Raw genomic sequence first — 23,618 nt, 5'->3', positions numbered from 1 at the left:
TTTCCCAAAATATTATACTTAATACAACATTTTTCATTGCTACCTCCCAAATATATTATTCAAAGATACAATAAACTAATTTTAAATTGTCTATGGTTTCCAAATAAACCCCATATAGCCTTAAACAAACATTTACCAGATTGGGAAGATGGTGGAATTAATTTACCGGATATTGATTTATATATTACCTCATCTGTTATTAAAAACATAACACTGTGGTTAAATAATTCATGCGCACCTATATGGAAACAAGCCCATGAGCAGATTTACATAGAAATCAATTATAATCAGATACAAGACAACTTAACAATAATACCATCACCCCTTATATGAATGTTAAAATATTATTTTTTAGGGAAAAGGAATAATATTAATAAATTACCATCAAACTATATAAGCTCTACACTTTCAGTGTTCAAAATATATATAAACAAAATACCAAATATTAATTCTTGGATTTTTCTTATTTTCCCTATACTTTTAAACCAAATATTCTAGATACATTCCAAATATCTAAAATAAATATACTTAAGAAACATTACTCTTTTGGCATCAACTTATAGAGAAAGGGAAAATTCTAACAAATTAACAGATAATTTATAATTATAATATAAATAAAGACAATTGGTTGTTTTTACAAAATCTAAGGCATTTTCTTATAAATAAAATAGAACAAATGCAACCTTCAGTTAGACATGAAGCTCCAAAACTCATTGAATACCTTATTCTTATCACAAAACAGCCTTATCAGGGTACAGGTTATTTGTCCAATATCTATAAAATTGTTAAAAAAACAAAAAACTATCATGAAAAATCATACTGGGATTATTATACTTTAATAAACAACCATCCTCCAATTGAAGAAAAAAGTAATATTCTAAAATCTTCCAAATTTTCTACATTATCAAAATACTGGCAATTATTCACTTGGCGATATCTACACAGAAGTTTCTATACACCATATAGGTTAGCCAAAATGTATTCTATTGAAGATCAATGTTGGAGATGCCATACCAAGATAAAAGCAGATTGGCAGCATGTTTTTTTATGAATGTATATGTCTCAATATGTACTGGAAATCCATTAACTATTTTTTTCAGACTGTTAATAATGATAATTTTCAATTAACAAAGTCTTTAATTTTATTCAACTCTCCTATTTCAAACTGTGTACCAAAAAACAACACTGAAATCCTATGGTCATTATTGGCAATTTCACGTAAAATCATAACTATACACTGGAAAAATGAGGCTTCTCCTATGTTCAAGGAATTTGAGAATTTAACAGTTGCTCACATGGAAATATTAACAGTGAAGAACAGAACTAAAAGATCTACTTCTTACTATTACTCTTGGATGAAAGTACTGGAAATACTCAAAAAGATCAAAGAAGATATATCATCTTATGTTTCTAACTTTATATAATATAGAATTTCAACGTTATTTGCATAGACACCAATGTAAATAGTTATATAATGGTTTGAAGTTAGTAATGTTTTAGAATTGTAAATATGTTATTTATCTTAATTTCATGTAATGTTTCTTAAGACATCTTATTTGAAATAATAAAAAAAATTTAGTAAAAAAAAAAAGAGAATATCTCCAATGTCAAAAACTTTTTTTTTTTGTATCCTCATGTAATATTTTAATAATATTATTATATTTAGAATACATTTTAACCCTCATTGATAAGTTATGCAAATGTTTTGATGATGAAGAGTAGGCATTTTATTTTAATCTTTCCAATGCTATATTTATTTTATGAGATAAAATATCTAGATCTTTTTTATTTAGATCTTCTATTCTCTTTTTATCATCAGTTGTATTTTTGGAAGTATTGGGCTTAAGTATTAAATGTTGAGATTGAATATTTAGTAATTCCAAAACCCACTCTTTATTTTTATTTTTAAACCATGAAATAATTTTACCATAGATGTAAGCTTTTAATATATCACACACCATTACTATATTAACATCTGGAGTATAATTTGTTTTGAGAAAAAATGTAAGTCCGAGATATGCCAAGGTTTATAATCTTCAATTTTTGTTATATAGGGTAGAATTCTAGATAAATGATTTAATCTTTTAAAGTCAGTTTGAAACTTAAGAATGATGGCATCATGATCAGACATAGGGCACGTAAGTATGGTGAATTTTTTGAGTATAAATCATAAGAAACCAAGATTTTATCTATTCTAATTTGAGTATTAAATCTATGATCTTGATGTGAAAACTTTAGGGATCTTGTGACTTTAATGTTAAATTTATCAAGTAGGTTAGCAGACTTGATCCATCTTTTCAAAATTTTCATTGTGGAGGTAAGTCTTTGCATTCTTTTATTCGTAGTATCAGAATTATCTAGAATGCAACTAAATTCACCACATAATATTAAATTACCTTTATAGGTATTTGTAATAAAGTCTAGGTGTTTTTAGCAGTCTTTACCCCCTATGCCAGGAAACTAATAGAGATTGACCAATGTCCATACTCTATTATTAAATTGTAGAATATCAAGAGAGAAAAGTCCATCTTGATCTTCACATGTATAAATTAATTGTGGATTAATAATATTTTTCCAAAGAATCATTACCCCTCTTACCCTCCTAGTCTTGGTTTTATAAGTAGAATGAGCAAGAGTTAAGTAATTGCTAGGATTCCAAGTGTCCCTTTCATCTGTTTTAAAATAAGTTTATTGAAAGAAGACTACTTGTGCTTTATTGATATTCAGATATCTTATCAAATTTGATCTTTTATTTGGATTATTTAATCCATTAATATTTAAAGATAATAAAGTTAGTTCCATAAATGTATATAGAAGGATTTAAGATTTATATTAATATGTATTACTAAATCCCAAGAACTCTCTCCTTTATATATTAAGTAATTATATAAATAAATAATTAATATAAATAAAGTACATTTTTATAGTTAGTAAATTAAAGGTAATTGAAATAGGCCTAACAGAATAGAAAAACAAAAATAATATAGGAAGCATTATAATAATGTAACTAAAAAATTTCAGCAACATGGAATTATCAAAATTCCTAGTCTAATAAATGAACAAAACCTGTCAGACTACCTTTTATAACTAAGAAACTATGCCAAGATGAGCTCTATAAATAAGACATATAAGAAGACTATATTAAACAAATATTATAATTTTAAAGATTCTGCACTATCAAGTCAAGAAAGAAACTGGCAAACAAAAGATAAATAGAAAAAAAAGACCTAGACTATTAAATCTAAGAGTAGAACTTTTAACATCCATTTAATGTGATTCAGATATAATAATTAATTTTGGAAATTACGCATGTTGATTATAACTAGCATCTCTGGCAAATTAAACATAGATAAGATGAATAATTGCATTAACTTCACACATTTACCCTTATAACTTTTAAAAAGCTACAATGACTCAACAGGCAAATAACTTAGTTGCATTGTATAATACAGTTAAGTGAATGTGTGTGCACCTACCAACTAGGTGAAACTGCAAGAAGTACCTTAATAGGAACAGAGGGAATGTAGAATATATCATGATAAAATATTATTACGTGGTTCTTTAAACTCAAGAACATACAGATAAAGAAATGGAAATCATTTCTACACAACTTCCTAAAGTTCAACTCAACACTAATAGTAAAAATACCTTATGCCTCTTCATCTAATATGTCACAAGAAATATTGTGTTTTATTACTACACATAATTTATTTCTTAAATAAAAACTCAGTATTCTAAATTGTAGTGTTTGAGCTGTATTAGACATCACAATAATTAAATGAATGACCATTAAGTGAGTGACTCCTCTGTTTCTCCAAGTAATGCCACTGAAAAAAATACCAAGAAAGGATTGCATGGCACTAATGAAACAGAAAGAGGTGTTCATTTTTTTTCAACATAAAAAGGCACAAATTACCTTACAAACTATAGGTTTGTTTCTCTTCTAACCCTAGCAAAGGTAATGAGTAGTATTATATACAAACATATGCCCAAAAAATTTCTGCCTTAGGCATGGGGAATAAACTACCCCATTCCCTCTTTCCCATTACCTTACAAAAAAGTTTATCCTCATGAGAACAGGCAACAAATCATTCCTTGATTTCTCAGAGACAAGCAGCACTGAAACCCCCCTCTATTTCTGTCAAAATTATAAAAAAATGGAGTCAGTATTTTTTTTTAAAAAATGAAATTAAAAACATAAATGGGCAAATAATATAATGTGATAATTCTGCAAACTGTATATTAATCAAACTTATCTGAACATTCGCTTGTTAGAAGGCATCAAATTACTACATACCCAAAAAGCTTTCTTATACAAGCTGTCAGAATCCTGTCTTAATATGTTAGAATACCAATAAAGCAAGCAAAGTTCATTTCCTGTTTTGCATGTAGCTAAGTAACACATCCTTTAGTTCAATTAAAATTGTATATATTATATTGCATTTCTCCATTATACTATATTCTTTAATCTTGTTCCGTAAAGTAAATACTTGTTCCATAATGTCAAAGGTTGACAAACTTTCATGAAAAACATCCAGTTATCACCATATTAGATGTCACATTCAATGAATATGTAAGTGTTTGTCAACTTTATAACACTCTTTCTTCAAGTAAACAAGTATAATTAAAAGAAAAAATATTATTATAACATTGCTACTAGGATAGAATGCTATGTGTTTACTAGTATTGCTTTCTTAATAAATTTCCAGCATATAAATATAGTTTGAGTTGTAGTCACACTAATGTTATTATTATTATTATTATTATTATTATTAATGAACCAAAAAAAAATACGCATTCTGACATTGTATATGCGATAACTCGCAAAGAAAGAGAACAATCCTAGGCTGTGCAATCAGGAAGAGCATCAGTCTAATAGGTCTCACCACTTCCTGCTGATACAGGGAGGGAAGGAAGAAATGAAACTTGTAACTGTAGCTGTAACCATGAAGATCAAAACAGTAATACTTCTATTTTCAAAGATGATGCCTAACTCATGCCTTAGTACTCTCTGTTTACATCTTTTCTCACCCCAACCTTGACTTAAACCAACAACTTGAGTTGTAAAATAATTTCCCATTTCTAGCTGGCATGAAATTATTGTTAAGCATTCTGTTGTTTCTGTTATAGATGCTTAATTCATTAACATTTAATATTGACATTTTAATACATTTTGCTTGATTCTGTTACATTGGCTTATTTTAAATTATTTACATATTTTTATGTGTTTTGCTTATTTTATATTTTTATTGCATTATGATCCCAGTAAAGGCTGAAAAGGATCTTGCACTGGTCCTCCTACTAAGTTAACAACCTTTAAGTAAATACATGCATACTTTTTAGCAAGGCTTAAGTACAACAGGAAAGGCTGTTGTGGGTCACACAGCAGCTCAGAACAAGAAAGTTTTACTATGAGCTGCAACTGGAAAAAAAATGGCCAAACAGATTAGGCTTTTTTTCCTCCTGAGAGAGAAAAAGAAATAGCTAACCAAGCACAAGAGCAAGTCAGTTCATGGAACAGCTGGAGATGAAAAAAGCCTCACCTCAAATTGCAATTACCAGCTTACCGGGCTGACTTTTTTTTCAATCTCCCCTTCCATCTTGCTTTACAAAAAAACAATCAACTGAACATAAGCAAAGCCAGCAATGTCAACAGAAACCAGACATTGCAAATCCCCACTGATAACACCAATCTACACACAATGCACAATACCACTCACGCAGTCACAAATCTAAAAGCCAAAAGAAACAAAGAAAGCCATCATTCCCGCAACATGATGAACATCCATCAGAGACCACAAACAAATCAGTGATGAAATCCCTCTACAAAACTGGTCGCCAGCAATGTAAGACTCAACACAAAGACCATAATCAGAGTACATAACATTAATAGAAACCAATGCAAAATCACAGAGAGAGAAAAAAACTGTTATTAACCCTTCAGACCCAAATGCCCAAAGATACTCAATAAGAAAAAATGTATGGTAAAAAATATAAAAGGTGACATGTGAAACAAATATGCTAAACCTGCATCTGGATTTTGACAAAGTTGTGCAGTTCTTCAGATTATTCAACTTTGAATAACTAAATGAAAATGTACTTGCATTTAATTATTACTAGTAAATGGATTTATGTGCTGAAATCTAGTAGAGCAAGCCTTTAATAAATAAGTTAGTTGTCTTTAGAATGTAAAAGCTTTGAAAGATTTGGCAATTCACAGTATGAATGTCTGTCTTTTTTTCCAAGACAGATTAAGAGATTTTCCCTCTAAGATCATGTCAAGAAAGGATAAAACTAGATTATAAGTTCTGGGATGTAGATCAAAATGTTGTTATGCTTTGACAGATTAAGCAGTAGTCACAGTAGTAGAATCATTTTTTTGTTTCTTCTTTTTAACGTCAGTTCAAGATTTGTTTTCTATGAGGATCTTGTCAGGGATGAAGTGAACCAGTCCATATTTGCCAGTATAGGCAAATATATTATTTTTGACAAAAGAAATAGCTTCCTCATGGTTATTAAAGATTCTGGTTTCATTTGTCAAATTAATTTTTATTCTGGCTGGATAGATAATGTGTGTTTTGATATTATTTTGCTTAAGAAACTTGACAAAGAGCCAGCTTTTTTCCCTCATATCTATAACTTTAGTGGAATAATCATTGTCAAATCTGACTGAATTATGCTTAAACTTTAAAGGGGCTTTCCTCCAGGCAGTTTTAAGTACAAGTTCTTTGTCTATGTAAGATAAAATGTTATTACAATAGATCTTGGTGGAGACGAGGATTATGAAACTGCTGGTTTACTTATTTCTCTGTAAGCGCTTTCAATGCCATAAGAAAAGCTCTCCTATAAACCCAAAATTTCATGAATCTGCAAATTTAAATAAATAATTATATCCTTACCTTCAGATTTCTTCAGTAAATCCAAACTTCTGATATTGCATCTTCTTTCTCTGTTCCCAAGATCATCAATTTTGTTAAGTAGCCAGGTGTTCTGCTTAAGAAGAAAGTCAGTTTGAGTTTTCTCATCTTTCATTATAACATCACTGTCAGAGAGCTTTCTATATGAGAAATCTTGATTTGTTGCTAATGAAGTATTTCTTTAAAGACATTAGTTTCTTTAAGAGAATTTTCCCTAATATTTTCCAGATTTGCCTGAAAACCATCCATTTTTAGAAGCAGTTCTTGAAGGGTGGATGTTGCTGATTGTAAATCTTTCCTCAAGAATGAGTCAGTGTGAGAATGCTTAGAGTTGTTCATTTTTATTTGAGGTGATAGTCTTCTGGAGTTTTGATAGGAAATGTTATATATTTCCACCAAAGTTGACAGACACAAAGTCTATACTATCAATATGTTTGATGAAAAATGTCTGCATAAAGTAAGTGTTTTCCTGTAATTAAGAATAATTCTGTAGAACTCTAAATTCCTGCTGCTTTCAGTTGGCCATCTTGGCTCCGCCCCTAGAGTCCTCTCTTGCATGATAAAATTAGGAAGTACTGAACATTCTAGAATGTAAGCAGAGAGGTTACAAATTCCATTTAATGACTATGTGACTCACCTTAAAAATTCCTGTCATTTCCTAACATTTTGCCATTCAATTAGCACTTCTAAAAAAAATAAGTAGCCACACACTTGATATTAATGCTTTAAACAATAGAAGTCCTTCCATATCACTGTTGCAGTATTCTTTACAATATGATCCCTTGCCAAGGGCAGCTCAACATCCGGCCAGTATACCAAAGTCTTTAGGTTGTAATATGTATGTTGTAAATCACACGTATGCTTCCCATGTATGGTGTAGGGAGTAAAGTTGATGTCCAGACATACCATCTTCAGACCTTCTTTGCCACCACTCCAAACACCATCTTCAATCATCTGTCTGAATGCTCACTCATCTGCTGGTTTCACCAAATGCCTCACTGCTGTGATTGCTTTCTGCAGGTTAAGGAGGATACAGATCTTTCCCTACCTGGGCAACCTGCTTCTTCAAGCCTGCTCTCCAGAGATCTTACTTCAGCATCTATACATTGCCATTTCTCTCCTGGAAAGCCTAGGGTTTACTATAAATTAAGACGTCTTTCCTACCTCCTTCTCAGGATCATGTTTTTCTGGGATGCAGGATCCAGACTGTTCCAGTGCTGGCATCCCTGCCTCCTCCCAAAGCCTTAACTCACATTGCTTTCTTTCGATCCCTTCTTGATCTGCCTTCAATCACAACCAGAGAATTTCAGAGGGTGCTGGATTACATGGCTTTCACCATCCCTATCCTCTTTTTATCCAAGCTCCACATGAGAAAGCTCCAGTGGTTTCTAAAATCAGTTTGGTTTCAACATTCTTATCCTTTAGATTTTCTAATCCCTCTTCTTTTATGCCTCAAACTGGAGTTGTCCCCTCAACCCAGGGCTTCATTTGCAACCTTCACTCCCCTCTCAGGATCTTTTCATAGATGCCTTGGATGTAAGATGAAGGCCTCATTCAGCTCTCTAAAGGTACAGGGCCTTTGGTCCCATCAACAAAAGAAAGACCACATCAATGTCAAAAAGATAATAGCTCTTTTGCTGCTCTTCAGGCTTTTCATTCTCTTTTCCTTCCAGGGCCCCTCAAGATTCTCACAGACAATACCTTAGTGATGTGGTATATCAACAAGCAAGGGGAGAAAATGTCTTATCTTCTATGCAGGTTAGCCCTTCAAGTTTGGAAGTCAGCTATCCAGTATCGGGTGACCCACATGCAGTTTACATTCCTTCAGATCAGAAAATGGTGGATGATTCTCTGAGCAGGTCCATAATGCAATCCCATGAGTTGATGCTTCAGAAGGATGTGCTTCTGGACATTGTCCACCAGTGGAGTACTCAAGTAGATCTAATAAACCACAGTATGGTAAAATTACAAGAAAAAACATTGGCCAGTGAAAATCACACTGCACATGACAATAATATGAAATGTTTAATACTAGACAAAAACTCACTATATTGTTGGATATTCGTACAGTCCAAGGAATTGTCACGGAAAATGTGTGGCAGTTGTGTAGAAGGATCACTGGCCATAAATAAACACTCTAATAAACCACAGTATGATAAAATGACAAGAAAAAACACTGGCCAGTGAAACATACACTGCACATGACAATAATATAAAATGTCTAATACAATAGACAAAAACTCACTATATTGTTGGATAGTCATAGAGTCCAAAGAAATATGGTACGTCAACAAGCAAAGCGGAAAAGGTCTTATCTCCTATGCAGGTTAGCCCATCAAGTTTGGAAAGCTACTGTAGCTATCCAATATTGAGTGACCTTTCAGGCAGTTTACATTCCATCAGATCAGATAAATGGTGGACAATTCTCTAAGCAGGTCCATAATGCAATCCCATGAGTTGATGCTTCAGAAGGATGTGCTTCTGGACATTGTCCATCAGTGGGGTACTCAAGTAGATCTATTTGCTTCCCGTCTGAACAGACAACTTACAGATTCTTCTATTTTGTGCCAGAATACTATGTTCTCTGGTCTGGAAGGTGGACCCCCTTTATTTTCCTTGGAAGGGGATATTTCTTTATGCCTTCCCTCTCCTTCCGCTCATTTTGAAAGTCTTGTTCAAGATAAAACTAGATGCTCTGAAAACCTCACTGGTGACTACCTTTTGGTCCAGACAACATTGGTTCCCTCTTCTTCTGCATCTTCCTAAGGGCAATAATCACAAGTTACCTCACAGGGTAGACCTACTCACACAAGATAAGTGATCTATCATCCATCACCACCTGTCCACCCTTCAACTGAAATTGTGGGTGATAGGGTTTTGATCCCCTAGAGACACCTTTTTTCTGAGGATGTGCTTTGGGTCCTGCAAGAGGGCAGGAAACCCACTACTAGGACATTTTACTTATCCAACTGGAAGAGGTTTTCTGTTTGGTGTCTCTGTTGTAACATGTATCCACTTACTATGGATTCTCCTTTGGTTTTCTCTTATTTGTGTGAATTGCTCAGTGCTGGGTTGGCATATTCTTCTGTTAAGGTCCACCTTTCAGCTATCTATGCTCTTCTACCTTTGACTCTTCCATTAGCCTCTATATTTGAGGTCAAACAACTTCTTAAAGTCGTCCTTCAAATTAGGCAAACCAGAAAGCCTGAATCTCCTTCCTGGGACCTTCATTTTGTTTTAGAAAAGTGGGCTGCTTCAGCTTCCTTACAGCATTGTTCTTGGAAGACTGTTCTTCTTTTGGCTCTTACTTCTGCCAAACAGTTGTCTGAGCTGCAAGCCCTTATGGCTGTTCCTCCTTTTTTAGTTTTCTATAAGGACAGGGTATCCTTTCATAAGAATCCTTTTATGCCCGAGGTGGTTAATGAGTTGTCTCTTAATAATTCTAATCATTTGCCCACCTTTTCCCTTCTCCGCAATCTGTTAATGAGAAGATTTTGCACACCTTGGATTTACACAGACAACTCAGACATTACTTGGATATGACTAAAGCTTTTTGTAAATCTGAACAGTTTTTTATTTCTTTTAGGTTTGGCTGTTTCTATGCAAACAATTTCTTCTTGGATATCTAAAGTAATTTATTTTTGCTAGTCTTTTCAAGGGAAGAGTTTTACTTCTTCTGCCAATGCTCATTCTGCTAGGGCTGTGGCTTCTGGTGCTTTTTTCAAGGTGAAAATAATAACTCTTATCTCTACGTAATAGTATATGATCACTGCATTTTCTAAATAAGCATCTTTTATGGTAGTTGTTAAACTGGAATAGTACAGTACTATTAAGAATCAAACAGAAGTTACACTAAAATTGAGCTATCTTTTATATAGACTTAAACATTCAGCTTCATTTACTTTGATCATTTTTAAGAGACCTAAAATGTAACCTTTGCTTAATTCAACCTCTAGAATGATGCTTGAGTGCCTTTGCATCTCCTCACAGATGTACAAACAAAGGTACACAAAATAATATATGTTTTTTGGTCTTGGGTGTTTATTACTTTCTGTCAAAAAGGGGCTTGCATGCATCTGCCCCAATGTCTTAACTTTCCTTCTGTGATCTCATGATTGATATATCATTTAGTGGTGTGATTAGCAATTATATATTAATTAAATTGTAGCCTCAGGAAAGTGTTGTGTTGAAATTATGTCCCAATAATGCTAAAATAACTGCTAGAAGTTTTGATGTGGTGTTTAATATCTCATTTTCAAAGAGATAAATCAAAATACCTATTTGGATTGAAAAAATACAAAGCTGAAATTGAAATATTATCATCATTTCCTTCTTCTTCAATTTTTTGCATTGATATATCCAAAATAACAATGCTTAATTAAATAAAATTGACTTGCTTTGCAACCTACTTACTCGAAACATACTTCCTAGAATGTCTTTAATGTCAATTAACCTGAATACAAGTGGCAGAAACTAGAAAGATAAATAAGTTAAAGACATTATCTGGAATATTCATCCTGTTTTTCCTCTACCACACTAAAATTCCTTTATGTTTATTTCTGAATTCTTGAATTTGCCTGTAGTTCATGATTCTACATCCCCCTTAGTAATGTCATGCTGTGCATCTACAGTCATCTCTTTGCAAGGGAAAAGGCATTTCACATCACCTTACCTCTGTCTTCAGTCTATGCTAACCTCACCCTCCATGTTTTATCATTGCTCTGATAGATGTTGGCCTCTTGAATACTGTCAATTCTACTGAGATACTTAAATATTTCTGCCAAATCCATTCTCTCCCACTTAAATATATGTGTGACATCAACTCTCCCTCTCTCCTTGCCTTCTTGTGTGGTATAAAGATTACCTTCGTATTTCATCTAGTGCCAGTTTCCATTTACTATTTCCCTTTCTGCCATGTTGTCCAGGCATTCATAACACCATGTGACCTGCTCCAGGGTTTGTTGCCTTGCACATTAAATGCCTGTATGGAAGGATGTCAAATACTTTTCTAATATTTTTCAGGTCACATTTGTAACCCCTCTATTGCTTTTTAATTTGACAACCTAGTAAAAGAAATATGTAGAGTTATCTGACATGAATTTGTTGCAAATACATGCTGCCTTAGATCATTTTTTTCTGTTGGCCTCTAAGGATTCAACAATTACATCCTTTGTAAGTGAGTCCATCATTTTTCCAGTCAACAAAGTCAAACTCAGTGGACTGTGTATATAACTTGTTGCTACGCATGAAAAGTGGAATCACATCTTCCCACTCCCATTCATTGAGTAGCTCCTTATCAGTTTCTGCTCCATTTCTGATTTTTCTAACTACATGAATGCTGCTCTCTTCCATTTAGCATTTCTCTGTGCCATTCTGAGTATCAAAGTAGCATTTTGCTTTATTTTATTTTGCTTCCTCCATGATGGAAGTTTTGTTATTATCCTCTTAGGTTTTCCCATGCTGTAATGCATCCTGCAATCTGCTTATGACCAGGAATTCTGCAATCCTTTCTCTTTACAGACATTGCATCATTACTTCTGTATCATAAGGCTGTTAGTGTTAAAGATTATTGCTGTCAGCACTGTCTACTTTCACCTTATAGAGAAAAGGCATGCCAACTTTTTCTACCAGAGGTTTAATATCATCAGTCCTTTGTCCCTTCAGAAATTGTAGTTTAGGGGGCAGACCCTAGACGGCCAACTGAGAGCAGTGAATTTTAAGAGCTCCATAAACTAGTATAATAATATAGGAAAATTTTATTATTTTGATGTTTAAAACATCAGAAATCTATAGATAAACTACTAAACTACATATATATCAATTTTGGTGGGGATATGCAAAAATTTTCCTGTCAAGTAACTTGGAGATATATTGAGTCACTGAATATGAACAACTCAAGGAATTCTCATCCAGATGCTGTTTTGAAAAAAGAACTGCAATTGAGTACATCTACTTTACAGGAACTATCTTTGAAGATCGATGGCTTTAAAAATGATTTACAAAACCTCAAATTAAATTCTCAAAAACAGACTGATACTCTTAAGGAACTATTACAGCAACACCATACAAAAATAACAAATATAGAGACTTCTCTAAATGACATTGAAGGGAGACGCAAAGAGGAAGAATTCCAAAAAGAATTTCTGCTTAAACGGAATACATGGCTGCTTAACAAAATAGATGACTTGGAAAACAGGGAAAGGAGAAACAACACAAGGATCTTTTCTTTGCTCTGCCTGAAAACACTGAAGGAGAAGACATTATTTCATTCTTAACCTGAATTCCTGAATTTTAGACTTGAAAGAGGGACTTTCATTTTGGAATTGAAAGGGTGCAGAGAGCACTGAGGAAACCTGCTTCTAACTCAACAAATACTCCACCTAGCTCCATAGTTATAAAATGTCTTTCATTTCTGGGCAAGGAACTGATATTAAAATCTGCTTGGAGAAAATCACCCTTAAAATACAATCAAAGCCTGGTAAGGTTTGACAATGATTATTCTTCCAAAACACTAGAACAAAGGAAAAAAGTCTGGCCAATACTAAAACTGTTGAAACAAAACATTAAAGCACAGCTGGACTTTCCAGCCAAGATAAAAAATATTGTTTGCCAGTGAGATGAGAACCTTTAATGACTTAGAAGAAGCTACTATATTCATCAAAAACAACAACATAGTGTCTATCCCAGAAGAAATGGAATTGATGGCCCCTACTCTTAAAAGAATAAAAGAAACAAATCCTTAGACTGATGCTAGAAAGAAGAAAAAAAAACTGATTCCAAGATAGCTGTCCCAAAAAATAACTCTTGCAACTACATCTCTCAAAGTATCAATTGATATGCTACATCACTTGTCATCCATTTTTATTTAAAAAAGGAGGATTTCTTAAACTGAGAAACAATAATGATGTATTCAGAATGTTCAAAGAGTCCAGTAATTCTTCACAAAGGTAGGTCAAGATGGGTTACTATTTACATTATATATATAAGCCAAACAAAGCAACATGTAATACATAGAAGTTTCTATTGTGCTACTTGAACTCAATGAATACTTATCTTGTTAATTTTTCATTGTTTTTACTTATAATACTTTAAGTAATTAATTAACTAATTCATGTGTTATCGTTTGTGTGGCGGCTTGTTGGGAGTTTCTGTTTTTTTTTTTTTTTTATCTGTTTGGTCTCAGTTTTTTCCTGGCTGCTGCCTCACTGAAAGGGAGGGGATTTAGGCTTGAAGTTGCAGTGAAGTGAAGCTTTGCTTCAGGTGCATCACAAGCCTCTGGTATGCAGTATACAGACACACTAACAGAAACAGGCGCTCCCAGATTGCTATGGTAATGGAGATAGAGTGACGATAATGCTTAACGGTTCTGAGGAGCCTCCGAGATGATTCTTGGCAATGTTTTTGGTTTTAAAAAGAATATATATATATATGGGTACCTATCAAACCATCGACAACTTAAAATAACGAAACTGACTCCACCGACAACTGAATTAACCGACAGCGCAAAAACGGATGTTTACAAGGTAAGGGCTGCAACTCCGCTACTCATGCCTACCATGGTTGCATGACACTGCCACCCTTCTTAAACCATGGTAGGCTTGAGTAGCGAATTTACACCCCTTACCTTGTAAACATCCGTTTTTGTGCTGTCGGTTAATTCAGTTGTCGGTGGAGTCAGTTTCGTTATTTTAAGTTGTTGATGGTTTGATAGGTACCCATATATATATATATATATATATATATATATATATATATATATATATATATATATATATATATATATATATATATATATATATATATATATATATATACATACATATAATAAAAGGGCTGTTTTAAACCACATGTACACATATTGATAGTCTCCCAGCACTTCATTTGGCTCATTAAGTTGATTCTTGATAAAAATAAATAAATAAATAATAAGAGTAATTTTATATTTAAAATGTATTTTGATCCAAACACATTAAGGACTTACTTAAGAGTGGAAGTCTGAGTTATTGTGAAAGACTAAGAGCACTTGGTCTTGTGCAGATCCCTTTGCAGCGGTCTGGGAGGTGAGCTGGCTCGGACATGTTGGGCATTTGGGGATAGCTGATTCTAGGGGTATTTGGGGTTGCTGGGAAGTGCTAGAGAGTCATCAGATTTCCTTCATGGAAATATCTGTGTGAATGGAAGGTGTGTTGAGTGGTTCAGTGGCAGAGTGGCCACTGCATGAACAGGCTGGTAAAATGGAACAGAACAAATATTGGTTTGGATATTTTAAGAACAGCCTGGAAACACACCACATGAACTAGTGAATGGTATTCTGGCAAAACTGGATGGGTATTGTTGCTTGTGCTTGAAGTACTAATATGTGTGTATGTAAGGATGGAAATATACTTATAACAAATAAGAAACTAGAAGAGTCTCATAATTTAAAGTCTATGGACAGTATAAACATGCTTGGAAGGAGCTAATAAGAATAAGCATTACAGCTTGTGGTCTCTCAAATAACTAAGCAACAGCCAAACAAAAAAAAAAAAAACACAATAGTTATGTAATGTATGCTTTTAGTAAATCTAGACATAAAATATATAATTGTCATATAAGATGAAGCAGTCTGCTGAATTTAAATATTAAATACATGATTTAATAATATGGCCTTGTGTATAATAACACTGCTGTCTTAACTTGTCATAAATGGCATACACTACATTGAACATCAAGGGAAAGCATGATGATTTTCTTCTATAATTAAATATGCATAACAAGTCATGTAATTCCTTTAACTTGAACTGTAGTTTTTGTAACCCATCTTGACCATATATAATACTTAAGTGGTTACTAAGGTAACTAATGTTTATACATGACATCAAACTGACAAAGTTGTTCAAGAGAAACAATAGAAGCCTGAACTTGAAATGTCACAGAATGTAACAATCACATTCTGAACAAATAGTATTAAATTGACAATAATCACTCAGTTTAACCTTTGCTGATTATACAAAATAGAATGCTGCCATTAAAATCTAAAAACGTTCAGTATATGCCATAAAATGGCAATTTATGAATATGGAAAGGGAGTTTGTAATCATTAATCACAATAAGTGAATTAGTTGTTTTTAACCTATAATTTCACTTATTTTATAATATGAAATGACAGATATGAAAATCCTTATGTGTAGGAAATGGGGGGAAGAGGGATGCACTGATAATTAAAATGTACTAACTTTCTTCAATATTCACATAAAACAAACTTGATGCTTTAAGTAAGTTAGCAACAAAGTGATTACTTAAATGCTGACAAACAATGAAATATAACTTCTGATATATCCAGTAAAATACATTGCATTAGAAACATTAGGTGTAAATATTATTACTATCGATTTATATTAAGTAATAAGTTTTGAAAGACTTCCTCAATAAGGATGAATATGTTAAATAACTGTGTGGTTTATCTTTTACTGAGGTTTTATATATGATACATCCTACTTTACTATGATTGAATTGCTTGTCATCTGTCTTTCATGTAAATATTAATTGCTTATACAATAAGTAGACATTTATATTGTATTATAATTCTGTCTAATCTACAATTGTACTATATCTGTTCAAAATAATATAAATATTGTTTATTCCTATTACAAATATTCTCCATATGATAATTCAATTTATGGAGGTCAGATGTTCTGGATTGTCAAGGTATGATTGATAATCTGATGGACTTAGGTCTATCCATCAGATTAGGAAATATTTTCATTCCATGGCTAGTGTGGATCTTAGTTTTGTTAACATTTATTAATTTAAATTTATTTCACAAAAACATTTTAGTATGCCTGACCAAAACATTACTTTATTGGTAAACACTCAAAGTATAAAACTGATAATTTCCTTTAAAAGCCCAAACATATACTTTATAGTTAGAGGAAGATGTTTAATAGTTACGATAAAACAAAAAATACATAGTCTAAATAACCTAAGATGGATTTAACTTTATTATCTTTAAATACCAATGGCTTAAACAATCATAGCAAGAGATCAAATCTACTGAAATATTTAAAATTGAACAAAGCACAAATTGTCTTCCTTCAAGAAACTCATTTCAAAACAAATGACAATTCAAACGGAATCCTAAGAAATATATGATATTGGTGCAATCCACTTATAAGACAAACCCCCGGATTCAGTAAACTTCTGTGCAGGAATAGCTTATTCTTGCATGGAAGCAACCATTTAGGAGCAGCATGGCAGCGCACCATGCATAGTAATGAAGGTACACTGCCTGATCTCCTAAATGGACATGGGGTGTGGACAAGTGGAAGGGATGTGTCTGAAAGCAGAGCTCTCACAATATACATGCCCCCGCAGTCAAGAACTGCAGTTTAGCTATTACAATGAGTGAGACTGCTCATAGGGGGTTGCATACCCCTAGCAACACCCCCTAAAGTTTATAAGAGCAATTCTTCTTCTTCTTTCGGCTTTTTCCCGGTTAGGGGTCACCACAGCAGATCACCTGTCCGCTCATGATTGGCAGTGGAGTTTTATGGTGTCGAGTTGCCAGCCTGGTGCCCAACCTTCCACAAAAGGCACACACACGTGCTCACACCTAGGGCCAATTTAGAGTGTCCAATCCACCTACAGCATGTCTTTGGGATGTGGGAGAAAACCGGAGCACCCGGAGGAAACCCACTCGACCACAGGGAGGACATGCAGTCTCCACACAGAAGGCACCCCAGCCAAGGATCGAACTAGAGAACCTCTTACTGTGAGGCGGCAATGCTAACCGCTGCACCACCGTTGCTGCCCTCCAAGTTTATAAAAGCAATATTTAAAATATAATAATATAAACAATTTTTTTTATCAAACAGATTAAATTTAACTCTAGGTGCACGGGTTTGCCCATTGCTTAGCTACTTATACTGTAGCTTAAATGGCACAAGAAGATAAATATCAAGATGCATGCAAATGAAGCAATACTGCAATAGTGTAGTGGTCAGAGCATTCGCCTTATGAACAGTCATTCCCAGTTCGAGTCTCACTCCCGTACATTCCATTTTCCATGTCAAATCACTTTATGAACAATATTTTTTGTTGTATAACATACTAAATAACATATATTTGTGAACTGGAGTGCTGCATTAAATGCAGATGTGAGATATTGTAAAAATGTAAAATACACAGATAAACGCAAGTGCCCCATATAGTATATGTACACATGAATTAGGGATACAAATCAAAGGTATAATGTATAATGAATGATAAATCCATACAGTGTCCAAATCTACCACCTTCCCAAGAACAAGGTTACAGTTCTGTCTAAATTAGTGAGGGGTAAGCACTATTAAGCAGTGGAAAGTGGGAGTAAGCATATTTAAGCAGCAGTAAGCAGGTTTAAGCCTGTTTGCATATGGTAAGCAATGCACACACAGGTTAAGCAATATTGAAGCTAACCCCCTGTAAGCATATTTAACCAGACATTAGCATTGCTTACCATCACGCAAACTGCACAAACCTACTTACAATTGCTTAATAGTGCCTTAACCACTCTGTATCCAACAGCCACTGTTCTGCCCAGCAACAAAATAAACAGCCCTTGCAGGTGTTGAACCCAGAACCCTGTACACTATAGTCACAGTAGTTAACCAGTAAGCCATCACAGCAGTACATAAAACTGAGGTATCACCAAACAGATCCTCACTATAAGAAAATCAAACTTAACGTGAAAGGAATCTCTATACAGTTTTATGTTGTATAACCTACTACATAACATAAATATGTGAACTGGAGTACTGCATTAAGTCCAGATGTGAGGTGTCATTGTAATAAAGTGTTGAAATCCCCTAATAAACACAAAGATCCCATACAGTGTACGTACACAAGAATCATGGATACCAAACACATATATAACATGTAATGAATAATAAATCAATGCCAAACAGCAAATAGTATGCAAATTAGAAATTAAGCAATGCTAAGCATTGTACAGCCCTGCTTACTAGGTGTAAGCAATGTGCAGGCCAAATCAGTTTGCCCATTTGTATACCCCTTTAAGTAATGCCAACCTTAGATAAGCAGGTTTGCCCATAGCTTAGCATTTCCAAAACTGTCCAATCACGGCAAAGTGCAGGACATTGGCCCTATTTAAACCCAACAGGTGGGAATACATCTCATAACTGGTTGCAGCTTCCTCCTATAGGCAGTATGACTGGTGTGAGAGAAGGAGTGCACTTCCAGACACAGTGTCGGGGCATCCAGGAGTCCAAAGTCATGGCAGGACTCCTTTTTAAAGACCATGACCAGAGACTGCTGCAGGGCCAGTACCAGTGTTCCCAGTATAAAGTGGATGCCTGGGACCATCTGCCTGTGACCTCACCAGTGCCACTGGCATACCACAAACTGGTGAGGAGGTCAGGCATCACTATGCTAACCTGATGCAGAAAAAGATGGAGCTCTTGGATCAGTGGATCCAAAAGGCTAGGCGGACGGGTGATGTCCCAGCCGTGTGTAAGTATCAGTCTACTACCAGTTTAATAATTGCCAGCTCATGTATATTATGGATAAGTATGGCTAAATATTCCTCTTATGTCTTTGACAGTGGCAGATGAGCGGGCTGTGAACTGGGAAGCCCATGCCTGTAGATTGCAAAGGTTGCATCATGAGGCAGGTTAGTAATACTCTTGCATGTACTGTCATAAGAAATAAATATAAAAGTAGTAGAAAGTTAATTGCCAGTATAAAACTTGTATTGTGTATGGCATGTATTGAATACACCAGACAATATGGCAGGAAGAGTCTCATATAGGTTGTATTTAAATAAAAGGCTAACAGCCTGAGAATAAAGGTCTAACTGCTGGACTGCTTGTGTTTACTCTGGTATCATATGGTAATGTAGTGTTGCAATCTCTTAATAGTACTGTTGTATTAAGCACTGTTACCTACACTGTGCTACATAAATAAAATGTGTAGGAATGTCTGTATATGACTGTTGTAATCACAAGAGGTCATATTGTACAACTGAAAGAGACAGACAGAAAACAGTGTAAAGACAGACAACATAATCCAAATAGCACACTCAACTGAGTCATGAACTGTTGCATTATTAGCACACACAGCCATGGTTCAAATCATGGGAGTGGAAGTAAGCTGTATGCAGAATCATAGCCCACAACTGTACAGATTTGTCCAGAATGTCTAGTTAATTGGCTCATATCTGCTGTCTGTCACCCTGTCCCCCTGGCAAATCAGTGGGATGATCCCAGAAGTTTAGGCAGCAAATAATGACATAAAACTGTCAGACATCATAACTGACAGAAATATATCTATAAGAACAAAACTGTCACTCTAGCAACTCACCAAAATGTTATGAGAGTAATAAGCAAAGTATGTCCTATCTCCACCCCATGTTGTGGAATTATGACCAGAGTGTGTGGAGTAACAGAGTGAGACGTATGTGCATAATAATAATGTGGACTCTGGTAATATGTGTGGCAACATTCAGGTAGTGCTAACAAACATTTCCCCCATAGGTCTGTCAGATATGAAAACTGTGCCTAGAAATAAAAGATTGAAATCCTGGACTGGTACTGTTTATTCTGGTATTGTATGGCATTGTTAGTGCTGCAGTTGCTATGAATAATAAGGTATTACTCATCACTGTCATCCACACTGTGCTACATAATAAAACTGTCTAGGAAACCCTGCATAAGACTGTTGTAATTACAAGGTCAGATTGTAAGACCACGGGAGACTTATAGACAGAAATCAGAGAAGAGATACACAGCAATATCTATACAGCACACTCAACTGTGATGTACACTGTTTTATTTTTAGCAGACACAGCCATGGTTCAAATCCTGGGAGTGGTAGTAAGCTGTATGCAGAATCATACCTAACTGTACAGATTGGTCCAGAATGTCCAGTCAATTGGCCCATATCTGCTGGATGTTACCCTATCCACCTGGCATATCAGTGTGCTAATCTCTGACATGTAGGCAGCATTTAATGTCATATAAATGACTGTCAGGCCTGTAAATATTTGGAAAATATCTTTGAAAACAAACCTGTCATTGTACAACTCACCAAAGGTTTATGAGGGCAATAGTCAAAATATGTCCCAGTTTCACCTGCATGTTATTAAGACATGCCCAGAGTGTGTGCAGTAAGAGATGGACAGGTATGTGCATGTGCATAACATCAACCTGGAATCTTGGAATATGCGTAGAAACAGTCAGGTAGTGTTAAACAATACCTCCACAGATATGCCAGGTAAGAGGTGTATACTGCAGGTAAAACACAGTTCATGTATATAGTTGTCTACATCTATACCACTGTCCAAACTAAGGCCATAGGGTAGTGTAATAATACCTGTAAGGTACAGATCACAGCACTGACTAGGAATGTAATGATAACTACAGGGATATGCAAGTTGTTAATTGACATCTTTCTCTCCTCCCCACCATTTCTGCAACAATAAATTAAATACACAACTCAATCAGTATGTGCACTATTAAATCTACTGTTGGGACATATGTCCTATTTGATAAATATTGAAATTTGTTCTATGCATGTGCCATGTTGAAATACTCCCACATTGGTGGCATGCTGCCATCAATGTACCTGCATGCTGTTGTAATGGCCACTGTGGTTTCAAATATGCATGTGTTCTGTTTGCTATGCAACTGTTCCATATCTGGTGTTTCAGGTTAATGGGTATATCTATGCATGCTGTTATACATAACCCTGGAATGTGTTGACTATTACTAACCCACATATGTTGTAAAATTGAAACACCATAACACTTTTGGGAAGGCCGGTCCCAGCGGACCCACCTCTCCCACCTCATCTGGCCGTGGCACTGGGCATCAGCACATCTGGAGCCCACCCCAGGATCTCCTTGTCCGCTGGTCCTGCACCACCTTCTGGTGGAACCGCCTCAGGGGATAGGGCTCACCCCCCCCCCCCAGGAGCAGGCGCAGACAAGATACTGTCACCCATAGCCAGGTCCGGGGTCTGGTACATAGCGAGTTCCGCAGGGAGTTTGGAGATCTGCTACACCAGCTTGAGGGCCGCATGGCACAACTAGAGGGTCAGCTTGCCCCTTCTTCTCAGCCCCCAGCACAGCCATCTTCAGGGCCGTGAAGGTGCAGTGGTGACTGCCCATGGGTGGGGACCTCAGTCCCAATGTTTCCACTAGGGGGCTCATGGGCTTCCGACTTCCAAACACTCCTCCCCATCCAAGGTGTTTACCCCCCACATGTGTCATATACCACCCCTGTATGCTGTCTTGTCTGTTATCCTACCCAACCTACCTCCCCAAATATACCTACTATCCCTCCCTAACATCCCACTCTCACCTTAAAAGAAAAAGGACAATCTGTTCCCCCCAAAAAATCTTGCCCATACATAGCTGTCCATTTCACACACATGTCCACTGGACACATGTAATCTGATCTAATTGGCTTCACAAAATATTATTGTTCTCCTCTCCCCTCTCTTGGGGGTATGAGTGTCCAAATCTACCTCCAAATCAGTGTATATGCACAGCTGTTGCTGTAGAAGAAATGGGCAGCTATGGACCTTCCCAACACCCATCCTGCACATCCCTAACTATTTTCCCTACTGTCTTTCCCTCTTTGTGCCCCTTTTTACCACTTTCCTATCAATCCTTTTTCATTTCTTTTAAAGAAATTAGCATGAGGGGGTAAGCAGGAATAAGCACTGTTAAGCAGCAGTAAGTTGGTTTATGCTTGTTTGTGTGAAGGTAAGCAATGCAGACACAGGTTAAGCAACTGAGTATAAGAAACTGTAACCGGAGGTTAGCAGTGTTTACCTTCATGCAAACCCAGGCAAACCCACTTACAACTGCTTAAAAGTGCCTTAATCACTCTGTATCCAATGGCCCTTGTTCTGCCCAGCAAGAAAATAAACAGCCTTTGCAAAGCTCAAACTCAGGACATTGCACACCATAGCCCAAGTGATTTACCACTAAGCCATGTCAGATATACATAAACTTGATGTTTTCACAACCATATCATCCAGCACAGTCATTCAACAGTACAGGAAATGTATTTATACATGTAGATGTATGTGTGTGTGTGTGTGTGTGTGTGTGTGTGTGTGTGTGTGTGTGTATATATATATATATATATATATATTTATATTTATATATATATATATATATGTATGTATAAATATATATATATATATATATATATATATATATATATGTATATATATATATGTAAGCAGATATATATATATATATATATATATATATATATATATGCATATATGTGTGTATATACATATATATATATATATATATATCTATAGATATAAAAGAGAACATAAATACATATATGACCAAAGGCACCATTAATGGGGGTGAGGGGGCCCAAGCTAAATACCTCTTTTAAGTATTGATATCACCCCCTCTCCCATAGCCAAACTGATCTGCCCTGCAACACACCAACTGTTGCAAATCCCATATCCAGGACCCTACACAACATGGCCACAAGACGTTAACAGTAATCCATCCCACCTCTATGATGTCAGGATGGTATCAGTAACATATCTTGCAGTACAATCTGGCTACCATAGGGAATGTACAATGCGGAAGCAATAAACCTTCCAAGGATATATATATATATATATATATATATATATATATATATATATATATATATATAGATATATATATATATATATATATATATA

This window comes from Protopterus annectens, chromosome 3.part1 (genome assembly GCF_019279795.1).
Source record: "Protopterus annectens isolate FY-2018-M chromosome 3.part1, PAN1.0, whole genome shotgun sequence".
In the NCBI taxonomy this organism is placed as follows: Eukaryota; Metazoa; Chordata; order Ceratodontiformes; family Protopteridae; genus Protopterus; species Protopterus annectens.
This window is presented reverse-complemented; position numbering follows the sequence as displayed.